The 7,069-nt window shown below is 43.9% G+C and overlaps 1 protein-coding gene across 2 annotated transcripts in view; it reads right to left on the reverse strand.

Annotated features, from left to right (window-relative positions):
• Positions 1 to 6,098, reverse strand: part of ARHGAP15 (Rho GTPase activating protein 15) — a 344,807-nt gene extending 338,709 nt beyond the window's left edge. Inside the window, exons 1-2 of one of the 2 annotated variants that reach the window (XM_054208190.1) lie at positions 4,841 to 6,098; positions 44 to 3,354 (exon numbers count right to left, since the gene is read on the reverse strand). The gene's annotated coding sequence lies outside the window, so the exon portion shown is untranslated. Of the gene's footprint in view, positions 1 to 43; positions 3,355 to 4,840 lie in introns of those variants that run through there. The other variant, XM_054208189.1, reaches the window with a different exon arrangement.
• Positions 6,099 to 7,069: the final 971 nt, after the last annotated feature.

Genomic DNA, 7,069 nt, shown 5'->3' on the forward strand with positions numbered 1-7,069 from the left:
GGAATTACAATTCTAAGCCTCAAGACAACTTCCCTTTTCTTACCTTCAATGAAACTCTTTGAGTACTGAAGTAAATAGCTTGCAACAAAATCTGCTTTGCTATTTTGAAATGTAGCTTTAGTAAACGTGACGCTCACCACACTGTTACTTTAGATTTATAAAATGGCAAATTCTAGCGAATGAGAGAGTTTGTGGCTAAAAAAAAAAAAACGAAAAAAAAAAAGGACTTGTAGTATTGCCTGGTGAAGGTCGCCCGGATAAACAACACTTCTGTTTCTTTGATTTTCTGTTCTAACGCTTCTCCATGAAGCCGCCCTTGGAGAAGCGCAGGCACATGCAGCTGCTGCCCCACTTCACTTCCCGCAGCATCTCTCACCATAACGGTCCTTCTGGGGCTGGGGGAACCCAGAGAGCCAGCAGATTCAGAGGCAGCTCTGCACCTTCGGGGGTCTAGAAAAGCCCCTTGCATAAGCCTTCACCAGCCTCTTCCGCCTTTTTTCCAGCAAGAAACGACACTGTCTTTCGGGTATTTCTAGCTCAACTTACAAAACGAGGGCTCATCTCCCTGACACGGTGGGGTTCCCGTGCAGGGCAGGGTGGTTGTGGTGAGGACCATCACGGTGCTGGTCAGGCTCCAGAGCCCTCTGTTGATGCTTTGGCAGAATAGGGGGATTATTTTTTTTTATTATTATCTCCCACAATAAAACAAAGAACTGCCATATAACCTGAGAAAATCAAGGCCATTCTGAAGTTTAAGGATTTGTCCCAACGGTGCAGTAAAATGAACCCCACTGACAGCAGTTGCCAGTGGAGCTCCTGAAGATGATGTGCTCCATCTGGGCAGATGTCCAGCAAGAAATTCACTGGGTGCCCTAAAGGAGGATCCTGCAGAACCTCCCATGGGGAAAGGGCAGAGGCAGGTAGGAAACGAGGGCTGGGGCTGAGGCTGGAGTAGAGCTTAGGAAGACCTATACCCAGAAAGGCATCGTGACAAATTTTACAAAGCTGCAAAGAAAAGAATGATTTGCAGGCAGATCATTTCCTATTGCAGCAAAAACAGATGCAAGAAAGTTCCTGTAGAGAACAGCTTTAGTACAGCATGCACTTACTGACGCACATGGGAAGCAAGACCTTCAGGGACTCAAGAAGAATACCAGAAAGAAAAAGGGGGAACATAGCACTGCTGAAGGAATGGCAGAGTTATTAGGCTGCAGAGTGACCCTTACATTATTATTATTGATTTTGTAATAACTTCTACAACCCCCATTTCATGGCCAAAGATCCAATTATGCTAAAGGCCCTACAAAGCCAGAACCAGGATCGTCCTTGTTCCCAAACACTATGTGCGCCAAGGGGTAAGACACGCATACAGACAGGAGAGGCAGTTGAACAGCACGACAGCTGGTCTTCACCATTCTAAACTATCTTTTTTTTTTTTTTTGTAGGCGTTGCATTTTGGGGATGTTTTTTAAAGGTGGACTTTTGGAACAAAAAAGGGGATGTTGAGTATGAAAGGTGCTGAGGTGTTTCTCCCAGGTGTGAGGAGGTGAGAAAGCAATACTGTGCTTTTCTGTAAACTAACAGCTGCTAGTGCTTGAAGAACCTACAGCAGCACTAATTAATTTTTAATATATAACCAGTGTATGTTTCAAGAAATTTTGTCACATGGAATAAATTTTAGAGAGCCACCGATTGAAAAAAAAAAAACAACTATTGTAGCCATGTAGATCTTAAGATTTTCCTCAGATAAAACCATCAAAAGCATTTTTACAATTAGAAAATATTTGTGAAGAGCAGTGTGGACAAAGAACTTCATACCCAAAATGTGAAGAAACCATGAGCAAACTGCAAAATATTGCGGCAGAGGTTGCCTATCTTACGTCGTCCAAAACCTGGATTACCAGGGACATGACATTTTTCGTGAAAATGTCTTTCACCGTACACCTAACGTTTCAAGTCAAGTTGCGTACTCCGTCTGATTTCCTTCGCATCCATTTGACAGTATGTCAGTAGTGACAAAATTCTATAAAAGGGTGGCAGCTTTGCATACTGCTTAAACTTATGCAGCACAAGCTTCCTGTGTGATCTCTGGAAGGCTGAAAATACTTTAGATGTGCAAAAAAAAAAAAAAACACAAAAAAAACCCAGTTTAGCAAAATCTAAGAGCTCGTTTAAGCTAAGTAAAACTAAACAGGAAACAGAAACTGCATTACCGGGAGCAGATTGCTGTTCAATAGCTTGGTCTTTGCCTGTTGGCTGTGCAAGTTAAAGATGGAGCGTCATTTCTGAAGCTCTGATTTCTTGTCCCTCTTTCAGTGATTCACGGCACCATTGCTCACGAGACAAGTTGGTAAGCGTCCGGTTTTCCACATCTCGTAACTGAGAGCACAGAACATTAAGGCCAAACCAGCAGTTTTAAAAATCGCTATTGACCGAGGATGCTGAATGCCCAGCAGCTGTAACCAGCTCTGTTCTAATAAATGCAAGAAGTATCCTAAGTTTCATCAGGTGCTTGAACAACGATTCCCAAGCCTTGTTTTGGACCAGCGGTCTCCTGAGGGGAAAAGAAAACTTGACTTTTTTTTTCTTTTTACCTAGTTCAGCCTTTACTCTTTGTTGGGATCACTGACAGGCAGCCCATAGCCTGGCTTGTATAGCAGACACCCAGTGGCAAATCTAATTTGGTGGATAAATCAAGCCATAATAGACAATATAAACCTGGGCAGCATGCAGGAACAAGCCTGGAAGAACAACTGTGCACGCAATGGCTGGTTCCAGGAGCAAATAATTTTTTATTAATGAAAATGGCTGAAGTTCCAAAACTTTGCAACTCACTGGAAAAAAAAACCCTAGGAAACTAGCAGACTATGTGATAATGAAGAAATAACGTATTATTTCCCACATTCTTCACCAGAGAAATTATATTTTTCGTATTTGTAGTGGCTTTTAAAATATTTCGATTAAAAAGGAGAACAAAGAATTATGCCTCTATGGACAGTAATTCATATTTTTGCTCACAGCAATTGTTTGCTCAGAGAGCTGTTGTCCCTTCAGTAGCCGTTTTTTTTTTTTTTTTTTTTTTTTTTTTTTGCTATAAGGACTTTCAATATTTAATCCCAGTAAAGACATTTCTAGGAGCACATTCTTATGTATGGAGAAGGCCATGCGTGTGGCCATTTGACAGCTCCAGTGGTTTATGGTGCAAGTTAACAGCAGTCTCAATATTACCTGCTCGGGCACTAAATGCTTATTATGCAGGAGCTTGGATGTAGATGTCAACGTAAGTGTACAGTAATGGTTAAACTCACACAACCCTCCCAACCACAACACACATTATAAACATTCTGGTATCACCTTCACGGAATCTTCAGAGTTGGAAGGGACCTCTAGAGATCATCTAGTCCAACTCCCCTGCTAGAGCAGGGTTGCCTAAAGCACATCCCTCAGGGCTGCATCCAGGCGGGTCTTGAAAATCTCCAGAGAAGGGGACTCCACCACCTGCCTGGGCAGCCTGTTCCAGTGCTCTGTCACCCTCACTGTAAAGAAGTTTTTCCGTGTATTTGAACGGAACTTCCTATGTTCTAGCTTGTGCCCATTGCCCCTTGTCCTGTCGCTGGGAACCATTGAAAAGAGCCTGGCTCCGTCCTCCTTAAACCCACCCTTTAGGTACTTGTAAACATTAATCAGGTCCCCCCTCAACCTTCTCTTCTCCAGGCTAAAGAGTCCCAGCTCTTTCAGCCTTTCCTCATAAGGGAGGTGCTCCAGTCCCACAATCATCTTGGTTGCCCTTCGCTGGACTCGCTCCAGTAGTTCCCTGTCCCTCTTGAACTGGGGAGCCCAAAACTGGACACAGTACTCCAGTTGTGGCCTCACCAGTGCAGAGTAGAGGGGAAGAATGACCTCCCTCGACCTACTGGCCACAGTCTTCCCTATGCAGCCCAGGATGCCATTGGCCTTCTTGGCGACAAGGGCACACTGCTGGCTCATGGATAATTTGCTGTCTACCAGGACCCCCAGGTCCTTCTCCTCAGAGCTGCTTCCCAGCATGTCCGCCCCTAACCTATACTGGTGTTTGGCATTCTTCCTCCCCAGGTGCAGGACCCTACACTTGCTTTTGTTGAACCTCATTAGGTTCTTCTCTGCCCAGCTCTCCAGCCTGTCCAGGTCACGCTGGATGGCAGCACTGCCCTCCGGAGTGTCGGCCACCCCTCCCAGCTTGGTATCATCAGCAAACTTGCTGAGGATACACTCTGTCCCCTCATCTAGGTCATTAATGAATATATTGAACAAAATTGGTCCAAGTATTGACCCCTGAGGGACACCACTCGTTACAGGCCTCCAAGTGGACTCTGTGCCGCTGATCACAACCCTCTGGGTTCTGTCACTCAGCCAGCTCTCGATCCACCTCACTGTCACCTCGTCTAGCCCATACTTCCTCAGCTTCCTAATGAGGATGTTATGGGAGACAGTGTCAAAAGCCTTGCTAAGGTCAAGGTAGATGACATCTACGGCTCTCCCCTCATCCAGCCAACCCGTTATAACATCATAGAAAGCTATCAGATTGGTCAGGCATGATTTGCCCTTGGTAAATCCATGCTGACCACTTCCAATAACTTCCTGTTCCTCTATGTGTTTGGAGACAACATCCAGAATGAGTCGCTCCATTACCTTCCCAGGGACAGAGGTGAGACTAACCGGCCTGTAGTTCCCTGGGTCCTCCTTCTTGCCTTTTTTGAAGATTGGAGTGACGTTAGCCTTCCTCCAGTCCTCAGGCACCTCTCCTGTTCCCCATGACCTTGCAAAGACAATGGAGAGTGGTCTAGCGATAACATCTGCCAACCTTCCAAAACCTTTTACTCTGAGCTGATTTTTCGCCTAAACCATCCATTTTACTCACCGCAGCCTTAAAAGCGTAAAGGATATTTTTGAAAAAAATTGACACAGGTGGTAGAAAATAGACCCTTAGAGTTTCTCCAGCAGTTTAATGCTGGTTATATGGAAGGAACATATGCGCTCTGACTCGAGGTCTAAAACCCACAACACTCAAATTTTAGGAGACAAATGATCCTGCATTAAAACATCTCTTAATAGCTGAGCTGCTGAAGTTTTGATAACAGATATGCTCTACAAAGCAGCAGAGAGGTTTAGGATAGAATTCTCTGAATATTTACTTTCTAATAAAGATCATTTTGCCTTAGAATCAGGCCTGGATTTAGAGATATTCATAGCTAAGAAAATAACGTATTTCTTTGTTTTTACACCCTTTGTTTTTCAAGCCTACCTCATGTAATTTTTCACCATTTAAAAACAATTAGGACACTGAAGTTAATGAAAACTACTAGGTAAAAAGGTTCTACATAAATTCAAACTGGTCCTTTTCTGTCCCTTTCCCAGGTGTTTTGGGCATCTTGATGCTTATTTTAAAGGCCAGCCTTACCTAGGGCTACTTTTAATAACTTAGCAAAGCCGCTCCAAGCCATTGTATAGCTATACTGTACTAAAAAAGAGACAAAAACCCAGCATATGTTGATGCATTATGTAAAGACTTTCCTTGACAGGATTTAGTTACATGCAAGCTTTAAATGCAGTGTAAATGCATTTTCTGGAGTGTTAGGCCTCCGAGTGCTAAAAGTGCTACAATACCAAACTGCCAAAAAGGTGGTTTTACATCACACAATAACGGACCTTAAAAAGACAAACGAGTCACGCACTTTGGGTGACAGTGTCTTAATCTATGCACCCGTGATCAAGTCAGAGTTACAAAGCGGCGCTAGCAAAATCCTCTTCGAAGCCCTTCTCTTCTCCCCGGCTTCAGGTGTGACCCAAACTCTCCATGCCAATAGCTTGTTGACTGGAGATGTTCCAAAAACTGTCAATGTTTTCACAGTAAAAGAAGTATGAAGTGTCTGTCCTTGATATAAAACTGATGCCGCAGCCAGTGTTGTTTCTACCCCTATTAAAAAATTGCTACATGGCGAATAACAGTGGGGAAAGTACCAAGCACTGCAAAATCCCACTCTGAGGATGAATCCAGAAGAAAGATGACATGTTCCGGGTTATTCTCTTCATTTGCTTCAGCCTTTGAGGAAGAAGAGGCTCATTTCCGTGATTCCGTGATTTCTACAGTACCAAATTCCACATTCACAAACAGATAAACGTAAGCATACAGCAACACAAAGCGGCCACGCACCAAATCTCGTGGAAAAAAGAATTGCTGAAGTCATGGCTTGTCTCTCTGTAACACAGCTTTTATCCGCGTGGCAGGCTCTGCTCTCGCTCTGCTCCCTCCCATGCTGCCACGGCAGGGTGAGTCAGAACTGCCCGGGCAGTTGTGCAAGAAGAAAGAAGTCAATAAAAACAAGAGAAAGTCAGATGCAGGAAGCAGAACTCCTCTGCAGACAGATGATCGTCCTCTTCCACATCCAGAAGCTTTCAGGGGAGTCAACGCTGCCTGAAATGGACTGGGAAACAAACAAACCAACAACAAAAGAATCAGTTTATCAAAGACTTGAGGCAGGTAGTTAAACAATTGAGTATGTCAGGTCCTGTCCCTTCTTGTGATTTTATTTACCCACGCAATACAAGGATATTTCTAGGTTTTGTACAGGGCTGTACTCTGTTGCCCTTTTCACCCAGCTCCTTCCTTCTGACAGCGAATTGTTATTGTACATTCTCATGTCACCTGTCAGTAAATCTTAATGGTTATGGGTGAACAAGGGTATCCAGATTTCGGGGAGAACAAAAAGAAAAACACAGACAAAATGAAACGCACCACCAGTGCAACTAACAGCCACCAGGTCGAGCACTTCTTGGAAGACTTCTCTGCAGCAGCCACCTACAGAAAATAAGGTCTTTACTCAGACCACTCCAACACGTCTGCACAAATACATTTAATTTTAGCTTGCTTTCAAATAGAAAACTGTTACCCTTCATTCTATAGCTTTTGAAACCGTTCCAGTTCTTCAGTTCCTTCTAATCTCTGTAGTTTGTGGTCTCTGAAGTCATATACTTCCTTTTCCCTTGTTTCTCAAGACCACTCTGTCCCCCTGTTCCTCTGGATCATGCGTGT

Source organism: Rissa tridactyla, chromosome 7 (genome assembly GCF_028500815.1).
Source record: "Rissa tridactyla isolate bRisTri1 chromosome 7, bRisTri1.patW.cur.20221130, whole genome shotgun sequence".
In the NCBI taxonomy this organism is placed as follows: Eukaryota; Metazoa; Chordata; class Aves; order Charadriiformes; family Laridae; genus Rissa; species Rissa tridactyla.